This window comes from Pogona vitticeps, chromosome 1, assembly GCF_051106095.1.
Source record: "Pogona vitticeps strain Pit_001003342236 chromosome 1, PviZW2.1, whole genome shotgun sequence".
Classification (NCBI taxonomy): domain Eukaryota; kingdom Metazoa; phylum Chordata; class Lepidosauria; order Squamata; family Agamidae; genus Pogona; species Pogona vitticeps.
The window spans coordinates 140,376,506-140,399,132 of NC_135783.1; the positions used below are offsets into that span (position 1 = coordinate 140,376,506).

At 42.2% G+C, this 22,627-nt stretch overlaps 1 long non-coding RNA gene across 3 annotated transcripts; it reads left to right on the plus strand.

The window, feature by feature from the left end:
- The first annotated feature begins 3,860 nt into the window (after positions 1-3,860).
- On the plus strand, positions 3,861-18,582 carry LOC140707640 (uncharacterized). 3 transcript variants are annotated; one of them, XR_013542679.1, is made up of 6 exons: positions 3,861-6,457; positions 7,111-7,225; positions 12,234-12,388; positions 14,665-14,860; positions 15,429-15,570; positions 18,384-18,582. It is a non-coding gene; the product is annotated as an uncharacterized LOC140707640 (long non-coding RNA). The 3 variants fall into 3 exon arrangements; XR_013542678.1 differs by lacking the exon at positions 18,384-18,582 and adding an exon at positions 16,161-17,492; XR_012087804.2 differs by lacking the exons at positions 12,234-12,388; positions 18,384-18,582 and adding an exon at positions 16,161-17,492.
- The last annotated feature ends 4,045 nt before the right edge of the window (positions 18,583-22,627 follow it).

The following is a 22,627-nucleotide window of genomic DNA, read 5'->3' on the forward strand; positions in this document are numbered from 1 at the left end:
GTCACAATCAATTCCTCACACCCTCTGCCCCATTTCCTTCTTCTCAGGAAGGAGTGGCTGGAGGCAAAATGCACACCTGAGGCTGCAGGTTCATACCTTTTCTACCAGGAAACATTTGTACCCTTGAAATTTCAGCATCCTGGGTCAAAGCCATAATCACTCCACCCTAATTACTACTCTGCTAAGATCCAATAGTATATGAGGATTTCACTTATTGCTCTAGAATTGCTAATAATCTTCTCCTTCCTGTGCCTCTTAAATCCTCTCCCAGAGAGCTGGAGCATACGTTTGTCACCATGGAGGGCTGCAGTAATAGCAAGATAGAAAGGATGTCCTGGCTTGATTGCATTATAGCTGCATGGTATTGCGGCTCTGTTGTTGTGGAGCAGAGCAAATCAACATTTTATAAGGCAATTCAAAAATGGGGGCAGCCCCGACAAAAAAATTATAATTTTGAAACTGGATTTTGAATTGACACCCAATATGGGACATGTATAGCAGACAATCTGCCCTTGCTCTGTTCCATGTTTGGTGAAGTTTGGACAAATGGTTTTTGACTTATGATTTTTTAAAAAGTAAAACTGTTTCCCATCCAGAAATGAGTGGCCCCAAATGCCCCCAGATTTAGAATAATCCATACAAATTGAAAAGACAAATCTTTCTTATCTTGAAAGAGAGCGGTTGGCCGAATCACTTTTTTATTTGGAAAGAATCTGGCCTGCAGGGTCTGGAATACTGACCATTAAAAAAAAGGCCCTTCAAAAAGGAAAAACTACTTTGTTTTAAGACTTAAGCATGCACGGAACAGACTTACCAGCAAGAGTGTTCCAAAGTAGATATACAGTATTGTTTCAGTGGGAGGAAGGCTATAGGGCCATGAAAGATCACAGAAACGGTTTCAAAATATAGGTTTTTTTTGAACAGTTAAAAAAAACAACAAGCTTGCTTTAAAGAAAGTAATTGAGTGATAGTTCTCCAGAAAGGGAGAGTATGCCATATAGCTTCAAGGAATTAGCATTCAATTTTGTAAGGCATATTCAGAGTGCTTTTGAGGAACATTATTTCAGGATTTCTGAGATCAGGCTCCTGACACAAAGCGGAAATCATCTCCAGGTCTAGGGCAATCTCACTGTTTCAGTCTGGCCTTTAGCTGACTCTGGAAGAGCAAATTTTAACTCCTTCCAAGCCAAACAGGGATTTGTGCTGGGAAAGGGATTCTCTGATTGGTTGAAAAATATTTTAAAAAACATTTAAAAAATAGAAGAGAACAAATATTAGGAAGCTCACTCAATTAAGATGTGAAAATACTGTTTTTTGCTTTGTGGCTGGGCATTATCTTACTCAATGTTAGCGGAACCTTGTTGCCTATATCGTATCATACTTTCAAGTATTCCACTCATCTAGTCACTATACAATTGTCTGGTCACTGAGGGGGGGGGAACCAAAGATGTTATGTGTCATCAAGTCATTTCTGATATGTGATGACCAATGATTTAGTGACTCCCCCCATATCATATCATTGGCAGCTCTGCTCATATCTTGCAAACCATCAGCATCTCATATTACATTGTTCTCTCTTCCTACTGTCCCACCTCCTCATAGCAACATTGACTTTTCTAGTAAGTTCTCTTCAGGTCTTGCAAAACAACAGCTGTGGCTTTCTTTATTGAGTCAACTCATCTCATGTTAGAGTTTCCTGTTTTTTTTTTACTGCTCCACCCCACTGTCCCCAGCAATATGGTCTCTTCTAGTAACTTCTGTATTTCTGTCATTTGTGCATGGTAGGATAGCCTCAGTTTACCTAGTTTTGCTTTCGTGAGAGTTCAGACTTCACTTGATTGAGCACTCAATTTTCTGCTGTTCTGGCTGGCTGTGGTATCTCTAAGTCTCTCCAACATCACAATTCAAATGAGTTGACTTTTGTCCCTCCCCACCCCCTTCACTGTCTTTCTTTTACACAGCATGGAGGATTTTGACCTTGGTTTTCAAGTGACATGTAGCATATGCATATTTAAACTCCTGATTTAAAAATCCAAGAAATTCAATTCTTAACACACACACACACACACACACACACACACACACACACACACACACACACACACACACACACACACACACACACACACACACACACACACACACACACGCGTTTATGAATGTGGGATATTGTACTTTTGTGTGCATGATTCAGAAAGGAAGGAAATTGCTTGATATTGCTTTACATAGCAAAGGGCAGCCTGAATGTTGACAACACCCCTGGCAGCAGTCACGATGGTCTGCAGGATACCCTCTAGTGCTCACTACCATTCACGAAGAAACACCAAGCTGGGAGGGGGAGGGGAATCCCAGAAACTGACTCCTTTTTTCCATCAGTTAACTACATCTCACCCAAATGAGTGTGAATGGTAGTGAGTACAAGATGGTATCCTGTGCAGTAATATTGGGTCCCTTCCTGGTGTTTTGAATCATGGATGCAGAAGCACAATGTCCCATGTTCATTAATCAGAGTTTTGTTTGAAGAATTGAATTGATGAAGAGTTACACCACTGGACTTTGTCCTTTATGTTCAAAGGAAGAAGAAAATGCAAAGTAGACTTGAATGTAGTATCAACCTTGAATACTGAAATAACACAAGCATTTAGGACACCGTTATGTGTTTCAGTTTTGTACCTGAAGTAGACCATGTATTGTATGTGTTTATAAAGGGGCCAGGATAAAATGAATAGTAACAATAGCCAAAGTTAAATCTCTTAGATACTATGCTCTGCTAGTTAAAACAACCTCTTGTTTTAAAAAATTGTTTCTCCTGGCTCATTTTCTAATAATGTCTTCCCTCCTTTGACAACCTCTCTCATAACTTTTTGCCTCTCAACTTTCATACCAACTTTCTATTATTTTGAAAATGCAAAAGCCACCCTCCTCTCCTTCCATCATTCATTATCAAATCCCTGTGTTCACTTCCGATAGCCTTGATCCATCAATCACCCACTTCCTTCTGTTTCTCCAGCTGTTTGAACAATGCCACCTATAATGTTTCTTAATGCTGCTCACTGTCAACGTCCTTCTCCAGATTCAGGTAAGAAATCTTATGTTTTTTATTTGTCTCAAACCAGAGTGTGATTTGACTTGTCACTGAAACAAGAGTCAGACTTTTGTCTGCAAACACGGCTTGTCTTGACCTAATCTCAGCTGATGTTTCTCAATTACAGACTTTGTAACAATTACTGCTACAGTATCTGATGTTATGATTGACACAACATAGAGGTTTTTAAATTAAAAAGAGCTGTATAAATAAATGTAGCCTTTTCACTTCCACCTCGATACTACAAATAATTCTGGTATCTTACTGCTTGATTGTCGTCCTAAATTCATTGCCACATGGGTTTTCTCACTTTTACTATTCTTAAAATACCAGATTATTCTGATGTTTTGCACAGTCTTGTGAGAAGCCATAACTTTGCCAAGCAGTTCTTTCTTGTGCCTAATGCAGGGGGCATATTACATAACCCATGTGATTTTGTCTAGTTCTTTCTAAATGCCTAAACATACACTTTTATTTACATTTAATTACGAATTTGCCAGATTTTTTTTAAAAAGATGGCATGTTGGCTTCGGGAAATGGGAAATGAACTTTCTGCCTTGAGGTGCTGGGATTTATTTATTTATTTATCTTTACATTTAGAATCCTTCTCATAACCAGAGAGACGTTTCCGTCGGAAGGGAAGCAGGGGGAGGCTAACGGCTGATAAAATGCCATTTCTTGGGAAAGGATATACCAGCGTGCAGATTTGGCTTAATCGACTTGATTGCCTGTGGAGCCAGAATTCTCCTCTGCTCCTCGGGTCAGATATCTTTGTGATTCCCCTTTCCTCAATTCTGTTGGCTTTCTTCCTTCTCCTGTGGTGTGTGGCGGACCTTACCTAGTTATCCTGTCTGGGTGGCTGAAACCCTTCCATAGCTGCACTGCTTGATGCAGTGCTATTGGTAACAGACACAGATCATGTTTCCTTCTGTAAAATTCAGAACAAATGACCAGAATTTAGTATCCACACCCCTGCCCACAACAACAACAAGTAGCCCTATAGCTGACTAGAACCTTAAAAACACATCACAGTTGGCCATTTTATCAGTTCCTCCTTTGCATGTGGTTCTCTTATAAGATCTCTTACATATTTCTTAAAATATGAACATTTCTAACTGCCACGGTAGTATAAAGTCGACAGAGTGTCAGACTGGGATTCAGGATATTTGAATGCACGTCCCTGCTCAGCCATGGAAGCCCATTGGGGGATGGCAAGAGTAAAACTACTCTTCAAATATCTCACATGTCCTTGAAACTCTAGTAGCACCGCCAAATCAGAATTGACTTCAGGGCACACATAACTCATGAATGTTTCAACATCTGAAGCATTCAACTGATGTTCTCTCATTAGGTTCCAAATGAGGGACACAAATAATATTAAGCTTTTGGAAAACCAAACCTACAGGGCTGAATCTATTCCTCACAGGGCGGGAGAGCAAAGTCACAGATGCCAAGATGGCAGCCCCCCTGCCCATTCCTCCTGAGCCCCCAGCATCCCATTCCGTTGGAGGTCAGAGCTAGTCTGCCTGCATAAGCCTGTTCCAATGCTGATGTAACATTCAACAGCTAAGCCAGTTTGAATCTCTGCATGGACTGGCGGGCGCCTTCTCCTTTACCTCAGGCAGCGAAACCTGTTCAGAGAGCCCCGCGAATCTGCATGGGAAGCATTTGGCAGACGAAACCTGAAACCTGCTCATTAAATGCTAGGATCAGTAAACACGCTTGCTTTTCAGAATACAGCTCATACTACTGAATTTAAAAAGTGAATAAGATTGCATTTCAAGGAAAAACTGCACCTGCTACATGAACCTGAGAGCAAACATGCCTGACTGGGATGTTCAGCAAGGTGGCAACACCGTAGTCTGTTGGAAGACAAGCATCTCTTTCCCCACCCCCACCTCACCCCTGACAAATCCTGTTTCCTTCCAAGCTGGTGGCTTCCAGTGTAAATCGAGCTTCTTATATGCACCCCTGATCTGGACTGTGTTTCTTCTGTTTCATAAAAAGCACCCAGGGGTGTGGTCAGCTATACAGGCCAGACCTTTACCTAGCTCCCATTTTCCACTAGAGGCTAGACAATGTGGATCATAACATTATCCATGCTGGCTAGGGAATTCTGGGAACTGTAGTCCACAAAAGTGAAGTCTGCAAACTTTGATGGAGCTTGCAAGTGAGACCACACTGCTTTTCCATAATATTAGTCCTACCCCAACTGAAGGCATGAACCCCAAAGCATAAGGTACAGATAAAATCTTAACATTAACATGTTCAAATAGTGGCTGCTGGGCCATCAAGCGTGTATGAATGGACCCATTTCTAATTTTATTAGTAACCTAAGCACATTTAGAATCCTAAGCAACTTTGATTGATACATATGGGGCACTAAATCTTCTGAGGAACTAAGAGAATTCAATTTTCCAATATGCCCCATCCTGTCTTAAAATCAAACTCAAAATAATATGTATGAAAACAGTGGTCACCTTCAAAATTTGTGGAATTTTTCTAGTCTCCTGTTTTGGAAGGAAGGAAAATAGTATTACTCATGTTCATGCACTTCTCCAACCCATGCTCCATATATAGGGCAGAGTCCTCTTCATTCCTTCTGTTCACACAGAGGCCCAATACGTTAGCGTCTGCTTTCACATGTGATTTGACTCAAAAACTGCATGTCAAGCAGTACGTGAACGACAGCCACAGTTACTATTTCAAGGGGTCTTGGTCCCCTAGAATAAGTAAAAAAATCTCAGTGTTCTTCCACCAGATGTCACCAGAGCATTCTCTAAACATTTCCTGACACTAGTGACAAAAGTGAGCTCCTTAGCGTCTTTTGGATAAAAAGCAGTATTAAAGAAGACCACAGAGGTAAACAAACAAGGCTCGCTAGGGATGTGAGAGGTTTCTGCCTCAAGTTACATATGCAATCCCAGGCTTTTCATGTTTCCTTGCTAATTTCACATCATTATCTACACCACTAATTCGTTTGACTCACAACAATCTCCAAGCCACACATTAATGAAAGGTCAGTTCAATTTTTTTTGGCTTTTTAAAAAACCACCTTAGCATAAGATCTTCAGTGGTATTTTAGAAAAGGAAGTTGCAGGGATACCTGGAAGTCTCATTGAAATAAGTTGGGAACAGTAAAAGTAGCTATCATGGAGTTCTTGAGTTGCTCTCCTGCTCCCCCTCCCTTAAAAACAATAGTTTCGTATTGCCTTCAAGTGGAACAGAATTATCCCCACCTCCGACCTCCCAAGGATTAACTATGTCGTGATTTTATTTTGTTTTTTTTTGTGAGAGGGAAGTACCACCTACACCTCGGAAGTGACTCCGTTTGCTTGTTTCTCCCGAATATGTTGGCTGCTGTGTATCAAGGTTTGTGATGATCATACATCAGTCTCTAATCATTTTTTTACAGTGAAATATTATTGTTGTTCATTTAAAAAAAGAAATAATAGAATAATATAATTGAGCCAAACAGGAGAAGGTGTTGAATTCTAATAAGAATAAACAGGGTCATGTACCTATAAAACTGGTTATGAATCACGGAATGAACAAGGGGAAAAAAAACACACACGCACACAAAGATTAAACCCCACCCTCCAGATCTGCATTCTGAGAAATGCCATACTGCATCACTGTCATTAATCTAAGAAATAAACACAAAGCGGTTGGAATCTTATTGCTTAGTATAGTACATTGTAGTCAGGTAGTCCCATTGAATCAGTGAGGATTTAGTGAGTCAACTTCTCCATGGAGTTCCATGGATTTAAATGGGCCTACTCTAGTTGAATTTACTATACTAACATAACACACAACTCGAGTAGGCCCATTTGTATCCATAACATCTATGGAGGCGTTGATCCACCAAACCTCCAGTGATTTAATGGATTTACTCTCATGTGACATATTACATTAAGCAACAGGATTTCAACCACTATTTTAAAAAAATAAGCACGATATATTTAGCCACCCAACATACCTATTTCCCTTTTTGTTTTCCTTTTTCCTTCCATTCTGTCCATCAGATCTAAACGTCATATCTTCATGAACAAGGACAAGCAGATTTATCACTTTCCCATTTATGAGCAATGTCTAAATAGTCTGCCAGCAACAACAACAACTTGACTAAGTCCTTATAAGGTAAGGTTCTAACCTTTGCGTTTTTGTTTTTTGTGTTTTTTGTAGCTGTCACAGACCAAATATAGCTAGTCTTCTGGAATAGAATATGTAAAGCTTGTTCTTAGATACACAGTTTTGCTTGGTTTAAGATTTTTTTTAAAAATAACTGCGATATTTGAGTATTTACTCTGGATGGCAGTGTAATATTTAGCACGATACATATAGCAATGTCTTCTAAACCAATCATAGGCCACAAATTGTATTAAATACTGTGTAGCATAACCTACCGATGTCTACATTTTGTAGCTTTCACACTGTTGCTGTTTGAGCCATTATTTCAATGGGTCAGACAAAAACCCTTATGTTGTTTTATCCCAAAGTATTATGAATTGGTAAATGGTTAGAGGCATAGCTTTTAGGTGAGAACACTCAGTAAATTTAGGGGGGGGGGCATGTCCCATTCTTTGCCTGAACATCCTCTGAGCTTTCTATACTCACTGTCTTTAAGGGCTGATTTTTCTTTATTTCTTGTTACACCTTTGTTATATTTGGCTTGTGGTTCTACAGATTCTCCTATGAGGAAAACATGATATGGAAGCATGGGCTATAAGTAGGGAACGTTTGCTATTTTAATTGTATCTCAGCAATTGTATGTCAAAGTAGGAAGCGCCTTTGATAAGAAAATGTTATGCTGACTGCTTTCTGCAACAGCTAGCTGGCTGGAAAGCTCAGTGAATTAAATCTCTGGCTATGAAGTCAGAGTTCAGGTGTCTGATTCTCCGCTGTGCACGAACAAGCTGCACAGTCCCCGGGCACTGGCAGGAGAAAGGAACGGGAAACCACTTCTGAGTATTTTCTACCTAGAAAACCCTGAAAAGGTCACCATGAGTCATAAGTGACTTGATGACACACAATTATGGCTAGGACAACAATATAACTAATTCTACATGGAGTAATTGAAAATACTATGCTTAAAATGTCTATGAATGCCAGCCCTGCTATCAATGGCTTAAGATGTCCTAGGACCAGTCTCTTGACACAGTATTCACTACAGATCCTCTAGAAATTTATCATCTTTGAGGGAAGGAAACAGACTGGTTTTGCCCATAGAAACAGCTTTTTTGGAAATCGGGGGGAGGTGTAGAATGAGAAGAGACAATGGTAGGTCTGAGCTCTGGAAAACACTGGAGCATCTCTATGGGGGACTCTGCTGTAGAAGGGAGTAGAATTTCTGCTCATAGAGGTGTCCTGCTATCTACAGAAGTGCGTTCCTTAATGGGCACTCTTGTAAATAAACCCAGGCACTACAAAGCTGTCATAATCGTCTGCCATCTCTCCTTCAAAACTGAACCAGACGAAGTGAGTGCTGTCCCTGAAGCACTTAGAGAAACGAAACCTACAGAACCGTCAGTCATCTGATTTTTGGTACTGATGCTAGCCATGGTGCATGCTAAGGTGCAGCTAAATCGTAACCTTTTGTTATATGAGAAGAAATGGGAGAGCATATACTTTTGCCACAGGAACACCCGAGGAAACTACCACCCTGTAGCTGCTGGACTCTTCCAGCCATTTATCTTTGGCAGTCCTTGTTGCATGCTTGTGGGCCATCGTGACATTTTTGTCTAGCCCTGACATGTCCACTTGGAACATATAATGGGGCAGCTGTTGTTTTCCTCCCACTTCTCAGTATGATAGCCAATGGCAGTGGCGACTATGGCTCCTGCAGTCTTGCATGTGGAAGCCCAACCAGCATCCTTTGCTTTTGACCTCTGTTTATGGCTGACTGCCCTGCTGCCCAAGGGCAAAAGGTGATTTGGTTCTTCATAGACCTTCTGGTCAAGCTCCTCCACCTGAACTTGTTTCCCCTTTTCCTTTGCCCTAATACTTGGAGGAGCTGAGATACTGGATGTGATGGCATCACTCATCCAAGTCAGTCTAGAGTCTGTCCACTCTCCAGACATTTTTGGAGAACCATTCCCAAACTTCCCACAGCCAGTGTAGTCAATACCTGCAGGACCCGGGTAGTTCAAGCTCTACTTCTTTCCAGTCAGGTTATTCACTGGCTACTCCCATCACTGACATACTCTCCTGTTCCAATATTCCACACGAACATCCTTTTTTTCCATGCTATGTCCCCTCCTGCTGGTCCTTTGGATCTCAGGACAACAATATTAACTCTGTGGCGCAAGAATACTTTTGCTGGTGTGTACAAGTGTGAAGTAGAATTGTCCATATGTGGGTCAGCCTTCCTGCCATAAATATCAGGTGCTTGCATTTTGACAGAAAAACACGGGGAGAATGTTAAAGGGCCTGGTTCCATGCTGTAGTCTTTAGGGCTCAAAGCATTTACAGGTCTTGGTTTTATTAAGATTTCTACATCAAGATGACAGCAGAAGGTTGCTGAGTGCCAAAACTACTGGCATCCTGACAAAAGGTGAGCTCACACATGCCTTTTTAATTTGATTGGCAGTGATGAGTTGCATGTGTGAAATAGCCATGGCAGATCAAAGAGCACAGCAAGAGCGGTAACGATCATCTCACATCATCTCAAAGATGCTCTTCAATAAAGCCAGTTTGCACCTTCATCTGGGAGTCATCTAGTGAAAAATCATCAAGCGATGATGTTGTGGATTATTCTCATGTGACTGCCAGCGACATGGGAAGTGTTATTGCGGTGCTGGGTTGTCTACAACTGAACTAGACATGGAGTTTGTGTTTTCAGGCTCTGTTTTGCCCCAACCATGTTACGACAATTGAAAAAAAAGAAGTAATTAAAATCTGCATAATAATATAGTACACTTTGGAAACAAAACTTTTAGAAGAAGGATATGGCAGACTGATAACAATAGCTTACCTAAGAGATGCAGTTTGACCACATTTGCTGTCTTGAAATTCAAATAGGAATTAGCATATCTGCAACAGAGCTGTAACTGGGGTTGACGCAATGGAAGCATTGACTCTGGTGGTGACATTTTTAGAGGGTGCAAAAATCTGATGAATTTGCTCATCTTGAGCATATGCAAGGCTTCCAGACCTCCCACCCCTGATAGAAAGAAACATGAATCCAGTGGGCTTAGTGGGGCACCAGCACTGGCCAGCCGTTCTTCCCCATTTCTCCATCTAGTCTCAGGTGACCTGCATTTAACCAACAAGGGAGCACATTTCCAGGCATCAGAATTGTTAGTTGCACAATTAAATATGCAACTCATTGTAAGTCTGTCTTTTGTGAAAAATATGCAATATTCCGTGCCAAACCCTAAGTCATCCCATTCTTTTATCTGTATGTGCAATAGTTGTCCTGAGATTTTTGGCTCTCATTTCAAGATAGCTGGGAAATTCCTGGTTCTGATCCAAAGGCAGACAGAGCTGAAAATAGCTTGCTACCTGGCGAGAAACAAAAGATGACCCCTTTTTTCCTTTTCTGTGTACAGACCAAAATTCAAAGACAGCCTCACCTCTCTGCTGAGTGTTCTATCCCTCTCTTTTGTTAGTTGGTGACAATTGTTTGTTGCTTTTGATCTCTTGGGCTGGTTGGTAGTATGTGTGCAGTAAAGAAAGCAGTATATACAAGTCTGTACAGTGGTGCCTCGCTTAACGAGTGCACCGTATAGCGATGTTTCCGTATAGCGATCCCTTTTTCGGGATCGCTATACGGAAACATCCCCGATCGTCGCAATGGGGAAAACCCGCATTGCGAAGATCGGGTATTGCGGCGGCCATTTTGGAGCCGCCGAACAGCTGATCGGCGGTTCCAAAATGGCCGCCGGAAGCCCGGAAATGGCTGCCGGCAGCCATTTTCGCGCCCTGCCCTCGCTTAGCGAAGGCGCGAAAATGGCTGCCGGCAACTGGAATCCTCGCTGAACGGGTAAGTAACAAAGGTATTGGAACGCATTAAACGAAGTTTAATGCGTTTCAATACATTTCCCCTACCCGTTTAGCGACGATTTCGCATAGCGAGGGTTAATCCGGAACGGATTAACCTCGCTATGCGGGGCACCACTGTAATTTCAAGCGACTGTAGTTAGAAAAACATTTTTATTATTACTCCTACCAACGTCTCATCATGAGGTATTGAGACTTCAAGTGCCAGTCAGTAAACAACAACAACAACAACAACAACAACAACAACAACAACAACAACAACAACAACAACAACAACAACAACAACAACAACAACAACAACAACAACAACAACGGATGGACTCTAGGGAACTTCTAGCTATTCTCCTTTGTGGATCTCTATATTTCCACTGTGTAAAAAAACAGAATTTTACCAGAAATTTGAAACTCTACAACAGACCTTCACTCTAGCCCAGGGGTCCCCAACCCCCAGTCCACGGCCTGGTGCCGGTCCGTGGCCTGGGCTGCACCAGACCACAGAAACAGATCTCCTATGCCCCCTCACGCAGTCCCCCTGCACAACCCCAGCCTCTTTGTGCATGCAAGCACCCTGTTGCACCTGCATGCAAGCTCCCCTGCCCTTAATGCATGTGCATGAGTGTGCACGCCCCCATGCGAGTGCCCCCCACTCTTTGTGAGTGTGCGAGTGCCTGCGTGAGCATGCACCCACCCCTTCAAGCATGTGTGCGAGTGCAGGTGTGTGTGCCCCGCCTTCCCCAACCAGTTCGCGGTGTTAAAAAGGTTGGGGAACCACTGCTCTAGCCCATGGTGAAGGAAACTCTGAAGGCAAATGATCTCTAAGCCCTAAAGAACACAGAGTGTTGGGCAGGAGAGCACGACAGAGGCAAAGTGTGTGTCTCCTATGATAGAAGTAGTGGATAATTGAGCAGCTGCAGGTGGGGAAAGGAAGTGCCATGCCATGGCCAGATAAAAACAGCTCACACACGGTGCCTAAGGAAGGCATGGTTATACATAGGGGGAAAAAAGCATCTGTTTTTGAATCAGGTTTAGCATGTTTGAAACTGATCCCCTCAGAGGATGCACACAATGACCCCCAAATCAGGTGACTACCACGTGACTTTAAACCAACTTCAAAAGCCTCAATCCATCTGATAATTTGTTTTCCTAGTGCAAAAGTTGCTGAAGCCCTACGTGGCTGAAGCCAGAACCCTTGTCTCGCTTGCTCCAGTTGTCAGCCTTCATTAGACCTTCCCTACCTGCCTGCCCTGAACTGCTTAATGACTTTGCTTCTGGTAGCTCACCACTTGGACCATTAATTGATAGGTGAGTGATTTATGGATTGACGCTACCTTTGGACTGCAATACAGTATGACCCCCTTATCTACTGGATCAGTATCTGTGGTTTCACCTATCCATTGGCTGAAGATATCAAAAACATTAAAGGAAAAAAAATCCAGAAAAACTATATTATCATGTATTACCAGAACTGGCCACTAGAATAAAGCAGAGACTGCTATGAATACCTGTTAGTGAAGAATACGTAGAATGGTCTCTTGAACCAATACCCAGCAGATATGGGGGCCTTACTGTATTCTTTGCAGAAGACCTGTCTGTCTGTCCGTTGTTTTTTTTTTTTTGAAGAGTGGATATTTACTGCAAGCTATCATGTGACAGCTCCCCTTTGTAAAATGTCCCCACATTGAAGAAAATGCTTGAAGTGGAGTCTCTTCTCTGGTGTGGTAGAATGTCTTCCCGCATGAGAGGGATGGGGGCGGGTGGGCTGTTTTAACAAAAACAGCTTACTACATAAAAATGATCTAATATGAACATCACAGTGTGAGGACTGTTTCTTTTGAAAACGATGCCCTTTTGGAAATATTATTTCTGTCTCTTTAGGATCTCCTCTTCAGAGTCTCAAATACAAGCCACTCAGAGTTGTTTTGAATTTCGCAGAGTTTCAGGGTGCTAGGCACAAGTAATGTATTTACCTACAGCTAGTTACTTTTTTGGGTAATGAGTAATGTAAGTAGTAGTTACAAGGGCGTCTTGTAAGACCTGTGCATAGAACATTTAAAGTCCAGGTTAGGTTATTTTTGAGGCACATTGTCAGGTTTTATGCCAATCATTAATCAAACTGAAGTGGCAAGGAAATTCCAAACTGAGGCAGCAATTTATTTATTTATTTATTTATTTATTTATTTATTTATTTATTTATTTATTTATTTATTTATTTATTTATTTATTTATTTATTGCATTTATATGCCGCCCATCTAGACATAGTCTACTCTGTGGTGCAGGAGGGTGCCAGAGCATCCTCCTGTATCACAAAGGCATGCCAGTGTGCAGGACAGCACGTCTCCCTTCCATTCGAAAGGGAAAGGAAGAAGATGGGTTGTTTTCACTTCCCCACCCGTCCATTGTTATGCCCCTCCCAATTGTCAACAGTGCGGTTTGTCAGAGATGGTCGGCAATGCTGGGCAAGAGAGATGCGAAAATGAAAGAGAGAGACTGTCTGTAAACCCCAGGGCACATGTAACCCTCATGCCAGAGACACATTGTTAGCCCCAACTTAGAAGCAGAGCGAGATCATAGCAGTAGGCTCTGTCCCGGATTGCCATGTGTCCACTGGTTCCACTAACTCAGAACCTACGCATAGGCAACTGTTATATGCATATGGTTTCGGTCATGTCATTTGCATGGAGTGGTGGAAAAAGCTCTGTTTAGAGTTGAGAAGATGGTCTTCCACCCTTTTTGTAAATACTATTTCCCTTCATCTGATCCCAAACAAATAAAAATATTTTCTTCCAGAAAAGACATTTTCATAACTGAAATGAAGTAGAGCAAGTGCCAGTAAATCATGCATGGACAACAGATAGTAAGATACTGTACACGTCTGTAATGCTGGACACATCTGGTAGGTGTTCATAAGTCAGCAGAAGGCTGCTATATTGTTGCGTCATGACAGGAAATATTATATCAGAAAGCTGGCTCTACTTTTGCAGGTTGAGAAAAGATTCCGATATCTCTTCCAGATGTAGAGCTTCGGAAACATGATTGTTCCTCTGTTTCTGTGGAGGTCGCCTTGCGTGCTGGAGGAGAGCTTTGAGCTGCGGGCTGCATAGATTCTTTCTGCTATGTCAGCCCCAGTTGGGAAATCTACTTTTGTGGCTGCCTAGAGTGGTGTCAAATATTACGGCCCTATGATTCTTCGTGAAGGCTACATAGGACAATCAAGGAAATTACTCTAGGCGTGTGACTGCAGCTTCTGTTATTCTTTATGTGGAAACTTGCAGGAGACTTAATACAAAGCTCCCATCTTTAGTCATGACACGGGACCTTTACTCCCTGCCTTGCTCCAGATGGCATAATGGATTCCAATCCTTACATTTACTGACTTTCTCTCCAGTCCCACTGCCTTCGGCCCCCTTGATCCTAGCTTTTTGGTGTGCTAATTTAGAGTTGCATTGAGCCAGTGCTCCCTAGTGTCAGCTGCGAATGGAGAGGAACACCCAGATGTTTCATCCACCTCATACATGATAGTCAAACATTCTCCTCCTCTGGAAAACTCTCCCTCTCCCCCATTTGTCTCCCTCCTTAGAGATCTGGAGAAGCCCAGTGATTCCCGAAGACTTTAACCAAGGCTCCGAGATCTGGCCAACCAAATACGTACAAACTTGAATGAAGGACTATAAAGGGCTGCATTGAGAATGGAAGCTGTAGAGTGCAGTGGTCTATTGGCTGAACTCATAATGTGGCTCAAAATATATATGACTGTCTGTGGCTTCCTATTTCAGGTAGGTGTGTGCTTGTGGTTTTAGCCATTTTGACACAATTGAAGTTTTGTAGAGTATGGAATCCAGAGTTTGGCTGGGTGGATTCTGGGAGATGTAGTCCCTCAAATAAACTTTTTAGAGCTCTAATGGAATTCCACCAAAATAGAAAAGAGGTAACTATTTAGTTTCATAATAAGCCTATAAATTAGAGGAATATGGCTTTGCAAAGACATTTACAAGCACATTGTTACACATTGTTTTGGGGTATACAGAAAACATTCAGGTATAAATATCCTACACTAAGAGCATTCATGAAAGTATCTAGATGATATTTGATTTCTCAAATTCAATATGCTAATATTAATGACATTTTCCAGCAGAAAACCCCATACATTTAAATGAGGTTCTTTTTATTCTTTTGGTTTTGTTTCTTTGTATTGTGTTTTTCTTCTCTATTTCTGAACACAAAAAGCAAGTTCATAATGCAAGGTCAGGCAGCAAAAAGAAAGTCTGCATCCCATGATTATACACTGAATATTTAACATGATTCTTATTTATAACTTAAGTTTTCCTATTCATTTCAATCCAGGCACAGCATGAAAAATTATGGGAGCAAAGTTGAACCAACTCATCTTCCAGAAAATTTATTTCTAGAATGAATGAGAGATCTGGGCCATGCCTATGAAGTGGCTGCCATTCCTACAATAAATTGCTTCTGACTGGAAAACTATGTATGTATGCATGGTAAAGTGGATATGAGGCACAGGATTGAACCAGGAATCTCCTGGCTTGGATGCCTTCTCTACTGTGAAATGTCTTGATGGCCAACAGGCAACCATTCTCTCAGCTTCAATCCCAGTCTGTACTCTGTATCTGCAATATGGGGAGGAGGGGGGGACGATATTGTCAAGGTGCCTTTCAGCACTACAATTAGGACTATAGTTAGATAACAAACGTGAAGACCTTTCACTTCTAGAAAACGTAGTATGAATGTTAAATATCACTACATTTGTACCATTCTGGATAACATGACACCCTGTAGCTGTAGTCCTAAATTTCTAAGAACCCGGCCCCACTGACAATAAGAACGGCTGTTGAATTGGTTCTGCTTTTTTAAAAAAATCAGTTTAAAATAAGGTGCCTCCATGACATACATGGAAGGATAGATTGGGGGGGGGGGGCTGGGAAGTGTGGTGAGTTTTCTTTTGTGTGGTTTTTTTTTTTTTTTTTGAAAGTGAGGTAAAATACTGTTCCACCAGAGGGTCATTTCTTTTAAATCGCTTCTGAAACCAATTTATTTCCATCATTTTGGCATACATAGACCTTTCTGTTGGTATGATCAGCGAGAACAGGGCTGGAAAGGAGGAGGACCACCGTTGGCAGAGGCAGGAGGAGGAGGAGGAGGAAGAGAAAACAGATCAAGGAGACAACAGAGATCGTGGAAGAGATGAGAGCCGTGACAAGAGCTGCAGCTGAGGTGTGGCACCAGGAGCCACCCGAGAGGAATGGCGCTGTGATCTAGGATGCAGCGCTGGGTGTCGCTGCCAAGACCAATCGTCATGTGCCATGCAGCTGATGGGTGGTGAAGCCAGGCTGCTGTATCCTGGAGCACCAGAAGCTGGGTCATGGCAATTGCTCAGCTTCACCTCCCATCACCTGAGCAGCTGAAGCAAAAGGAAACTCTTAACAGCGATTCATCATCATGTGACTGTCACGTGCTTATAAATCAAATTACATAACACCAAAGCATATTGTGTGGTTTAGCATTAATGTAAAGTTACTCAAAGTAACTTTAATTGAGTTGGAGAACTTTAGATGATCAAAGAATGAAATATCTTTTTCATGACTTGCTAAATCCTGCTGTGAAAGGAAGATGTGTGTGTTTCCCTTTCAGTGAGCACTGCTTGCCAGCAGTAGTCACAGATCACAACACAATAAAGTGTGGCGCTTATATACCACCTCATAGCACTTAAAGCAATCTCTGAACAGTTTGCAATTTAACTATGCAGGCTACACATTGGCCCCCAGGCCAGCAAGTTGGGTGCTCCACAGACCTCAGAAAGATGGAAGGCTGAGTCAACCTTGAGCTGGCTACCTAAGCCCATTGGGATTGAACTCGGGCCAAAAGCAATAACTATTAGTTGTAGTGGTACCTCAGTACCACCAGAACAGTCAAGAGGAAAAAGTACAAAGTGCTGGTGCCAGCCTCAGGTTTTCAAGAGCCTCTTGGAAAGACATCCGGCCTCACCCACTCTACCTTCTCACTATCACGGATTCCAGCTATTGCTTCTCTCCATCGTCTTTGTCATTATTGGTAGCATCCACTTGTTAGACAGACAGGGAGCCGATGAACAAGCAAGCAGTGGCATCTACTGCTCCTTTTCTACACTAGCCACAACATTTTCTGTGCCAGGGCAAGAGGTGGGGAAACAAATATGTTGCAATCATATGTCGCCTCTCCAACCAAGGTGGCAAACTGCAGAAACATGAAGAAACCCATCTGTGTTGATCAATTTGCCCTTGGTTTCAAGCCAACCTATCAGTTCTGTCAGTAGAGAAGCCAGCTGTGTTTGTGTGTGTCTGTGTACATGTGCTTTTGCCTGCATATGTACACATACATACACAATGCATGCAAACACACACACACACACACACACACACACACACACAGATATAGACACACAGACACAGACACAGACACACACACACACACACACAGACTTAGGTACCTAATATGTCCATGGGCATTGCAGAAATAAAAGTGGTTGTACTTTTAAATTAAATATTAATCATTTGTAGCAACTCCAGACCAGAAAGAACAGTTGCTCTCTAATGGTTAAATGCCCTTTAGATTTTGAAGGCTTTGATTTATTGGAAGAAACCTGCTGGGCAGAACATACTGTGGGGCTGATTAATGTCAGTTTCTGTCATCAGTTTCCACTTAGACGCTTGGCCAGCTCGGATATCTCCTCCCTTAAGGATCCAGAAGAATTTGAGGCCTGATCCAAGAGCTTTCCTGGCATGGGGTTTGCAGAATGTGGTGCTTACAAAATCAAGAAGATGAATGGAAGTGGAATTTTATGTTCTCTACTGGACTTGTTTATTTAACTCATTTCTCTGGAGAAAGCAGCCCAATACTCAGGACCACACCAGCAAGGGAAACAAATCAATCGCATGTTCTCCGGGTTTGCTACAGATGTCTTGCATTTCCTTTGCTGCTTTTATAGGCTCCCTCGTAGGTTGTCAAAGTGGAAAATGTCTAGAGCAAGAATTTTAAGGCTACTGCCATGACTGTCTAGATTTACATTTGTCACTGGACTTGGATGTTTCCGCCTACAAATCAGTTGACTGCACACGATGGTAAGGTGAGGAGATGCCCCTTGCTTCCACAGGGTTCCTTGGACAAGGAAGATGGGTGCTCTGTATGATTTGACAGTGGAGAGGGTGGCTTGCTCATCACACTCACACACACACCCCGCCACCGATCCTTACTGAAAGTTCTGTTTGCTTTACGAAAAGATTAAATTCTTCTGATTTTTTTCAGGATGAGATTATATGGATGGAAATCTGGTGTACGCAGCAGGATATGGTGTGATCATGCCACAAGTGAAATGTTAATGATACCATTATGGTACACATAGACACAAATCAGAACAGGCTGAAAAGCATAATACAGAATACCCAGTGTTTTTCCACAGAATGTTTTCAGCAACCAACAGCTAAGGTGGATAATTAAAAGTTTTCAGCACAAATACAGCTGTTGTCATTGTGTGTCTTGCTTCTGAGTACAGAATTGTTCCTGTGTTGACAGACCATTCTCACTTTGTCATTTGTTTCCTCATGACTCTCACCGCCATGGAATGAAATAGGGGACAGGTACTTGCACCCCTGTGTCTAAAAATGTGGATTTTGTTCCCGGAAAGCTCACATTGAAATAAAACTGTATGTCATTTTAAGTGTGGAAGATAGGAAGAATGGCAAACGGACCAATGATTTGTCCAGAGCACTATTAAGACAGAAGTCCACTTTCAGTTTAGCAAAGATTAGTGGAAGATGGGGTCACTTTATGAGAGAGGAGATACTGCCACTCCTGTTGTTACATAACATTCAGACCAGAAACAAACATTAGAGATCACCTGTAATTAGGGGTGGTACCTCATCTGTGCTGCAGAAAAGCATTGAGAAAGTATTTCCATGTTTGTGAAAGAAATCATGAAGACCAGCTACAAAAGAAAGCAGGTTAATCTGTATAATCCCAGAGGAGAGAGCAGTCTCTGTTCTCAAACGCTCCCAGTAGTTAGGTTCCCCTTGACATTTAGTCCAGTCGTGTCTGACTCTAGGGGGCGGTGCTCGTCCCTGTTTCCAAGCCATAGAGCCAGCGTTTTTCTTTAGACAGTTTCCGTGGTCACGTGGCCAGCACGACTAGACACGGAACACTGCGATGTTCCCACCATGGTGGTATCTACTTATCTACTTGCATTTTACATGCTTTCAAATTGCTAGGTTGGCGAGGAGCTGCGACAAGCAACGGGCGCTCACTCCGTCGCATGGATTCGATCTTACGACCGCTGGTCTTCCAACCTTGCAGCACAGGGGTTTCTGTGGTGTAACCTGCAGCGCCACCACATCCCAGTAGTTAAGAATGTCCTTATTCCAATGATGGATTATCACTATCTCTAATATTTGTTTCTGCCCTTACACACAGACAAAAGAAGCAGCAAATTATTTCCAAGTAAGCATCTAAATAGTAAGCACACTGTTGAAATGAGATTCAAGTAACTCTTACTAACCCATACAGAAGGCAGAAATTATTCAGAAGTGTCCCAAAATCCTCATTAAAAACTTCCCCCGTCAACCAGTGTACTTATAATTCACTTACTTGGTTTAAACCTATCATAGTAGTTATTATCCTGGTGCAGAGAGTTTCCTGGGGATTTATGGGCAGCTGGAATTAATGGCTGATGATTGCTGTGCAGGCATCATTCAATGCTTGGCAGCCCTTAATCGTCAGGAAATGCCCTGCATCTCAGTTCTGACTGATAAAAATACTCATTATTTTCACTTGGTTTTCTGTGCCATGCATTGATGTGCAGCAGGATACGGGTCTTCCTGCAGGTTTAAATGAAGCAGAAATCAGCTGGGGAAAAGGGCTTTTTCTCTTATTACTCTAGTCTACATCATCACCACTTGAATCAGAAACATTGTCACACTATTGTTCTGCCAAGGCTCTTTGCTTTCATTCTTACGCTGTAGTAATCTTTATTACGGCCAATTGATAGGAATTCAACCCTGGAGCTTATGCTAGGGCTAACGGGGGGGGGGGGGGCAGGCGGGGAGAGGCAGCAAAGCAGAACACACCTAAAAGCTAAAGAGGGATGCTCCCCGGATTCAGTGGTAGGGTTGCCAGGTTCTCAGGTCACCGGGTGACGTCTCAAGGAAATGCTACACATCCTCAGGTTTACAAGCAGAGGAACAGACCTTAGGGTGAAACACAGTGGATGTGGAGGCATTTTAATGTTTGTGTGTGAGGCAGCTTCAAATTCCTGGCCTTTATCTCCACACATTCCCGGAGTGTGCAGGGCTTAGAGACTCAATGTGAAGGTGTTTGTATGTGGAAAACATGGGACTCCCACCCCACGTGCCTTGTAGCTAAGACCACATGGGATACAAGCCCTGATGGGAGGGGTGAAAACACACACACAAAACTGTAGCAACTGGGGGGCATTTTACCACCTTCCTGGCCTACAAAAATTGGTTTTCTTTCCATCTCTATGGGTTGCCATATTGCCCATGTTAACTGGGTCTTACGCTGCTTGTGGGTCCATTAGTCTGGATTCCCTTTGCTTCTGTTTCCACACTCAGTTGGCCCAGCAGTAATTCCAGCTCCCCCTAGATATCCTTCACTTGTCTCATTTCTGCCATATCCCACGTCCCTGATCTTGGGTTCCAGGCCCAAAGTCAAGGGGAGTGGGATGTCCCGGACTTAGCAACCCCATTTATTATGGCTCAGGCAGGGTCTTTCCCAGTGTTTACACATACATTATAGCCAAGTGTGCCTTTAAGCAGGTTAAGGTGAGACAGTGAACTATGGTGTTCACAGCATCTTTGATCATCAGCATTGTTATCATTATAGCCATCCTGGAGATACAGGAGAATAAAGGGTAGGGTATGATAGACATTAGGGTTTCAGGTCCATGTGATCACAGATTGTTCGTTGTGATTAATCTTCATTGTTCTGAAATGCTGCTGACTTTTTAATCAATCTGCAGTCCAGCATAGGGGAGAGGGGGCTGACGTGCCACACTGGAAATGCTGAACGAATTGTGTGTATCTTCGGTTTGTGACTATCTTCCTTTCTCATATTAAAATTAGCAAAACTTAAAAAAAAAAAATCAAAGACCACTGTAAGTTGAAATCAGAAATGTTACACACGAGACAACTTTATTCTAGTTAACATCTGGGACATTCCCCCTTCTCCCAAAACCTCTTTTGTTTCTTTTATTTTATAGAACAGGGAAAATTCTGCCAAGGGTTCAGTCCACTGCCATTGAGTTACATGACTATAGACTGACTGTGAGTTATTGTTCTCTAACATCTCTTATGACCTTGGTCCACTTTGTGCGTATTTTTTTTCATTCTCTTTCCCTCTTTATTTAAATATGAAAGGGCAAAACCTATACATATGTGCTCAGAGTTTGAAGTCCTATTGAATTCAGTGAAGCCTACTCCTAGGTAACCATGTGTGGCATTGCAGCCTCATTGTGCTAAATTATATGTGTGCCTTCCATCTATCTGCATTCCATGTCCTGCCTCCTGTTGGAACTTCCACTAAGCTGAAAGTTGTACCAGTGTAATAATGTGGGATCAGACCTCTTGTGCAAGTACTGTATTGCCATAGTCCAAATGGAGATCTTCCACTAGCACTAGCATGGCTTTGTTCGTGTGCAAGTGGTGCAATATCATCTAACTGCACGGGCAGGATTTTCTGCTCAGTGGATACTCAGTATATGCAGACTACTCAGTATAAGAGAGGGTGTGTGTGTCAATTCAGAAGCACGTGTTTGGGTACAGATAAAAAAAATAAGGAAGTGCCTTTTCGCATATAAAACAGTGTGTGTGCCTATGCAAGCATGCAAGGAGGACTTATGTGTTTAAATGTTAAAGAAGCGCACAAGAGAAATGGGATATTTGCTTATCTGACAGTGTGCATGCGTGTGTGTACCTATATGCATATGTAAATATAGGGACTGTGTAAACAGGCCTGTGACTGGGCTTCCTTGTACAACCAAGTATTTGAGGGGGGTTGTGTGCCTTTGAAAGTCTGTAAAAGAACATGTGTGTATGCATGCGTGAAAAAAAGAGGAATATCTATCTGCCAGGAGGATTGCAGGCGCTGGCGTTCCAGCAGCTGAGAGAAAACCATAAAAATGTGAGAGAATGAGGTGTGTGCGAAAATGCCATTATCTTTCTGTTGCATCTTTTATCCACCATGAATACCTTGTGGATTTCTGGTATGTGTCATACACGGCACTATAACGCACACATGTTTCTTACCTGTTTCTATGTTGTCAGTGCCAGAAAGGCAATGGATTCGAGCATGTCAAAATAACAGGCCAGATCTTGCCCTTATAATTTATTATTTCAGCCTTCTTTCCATGTGATAGTACGTGCTTTGCAAAGAAACAAGATGTTGGTGGGTTTTTTTTTTTTTGTTATTTTTTTAACATCCCTGCCCACCCATAAAAATGGAGCATATTTAAAAAGATAGCCTCTTTCTGCCTAGAGTTT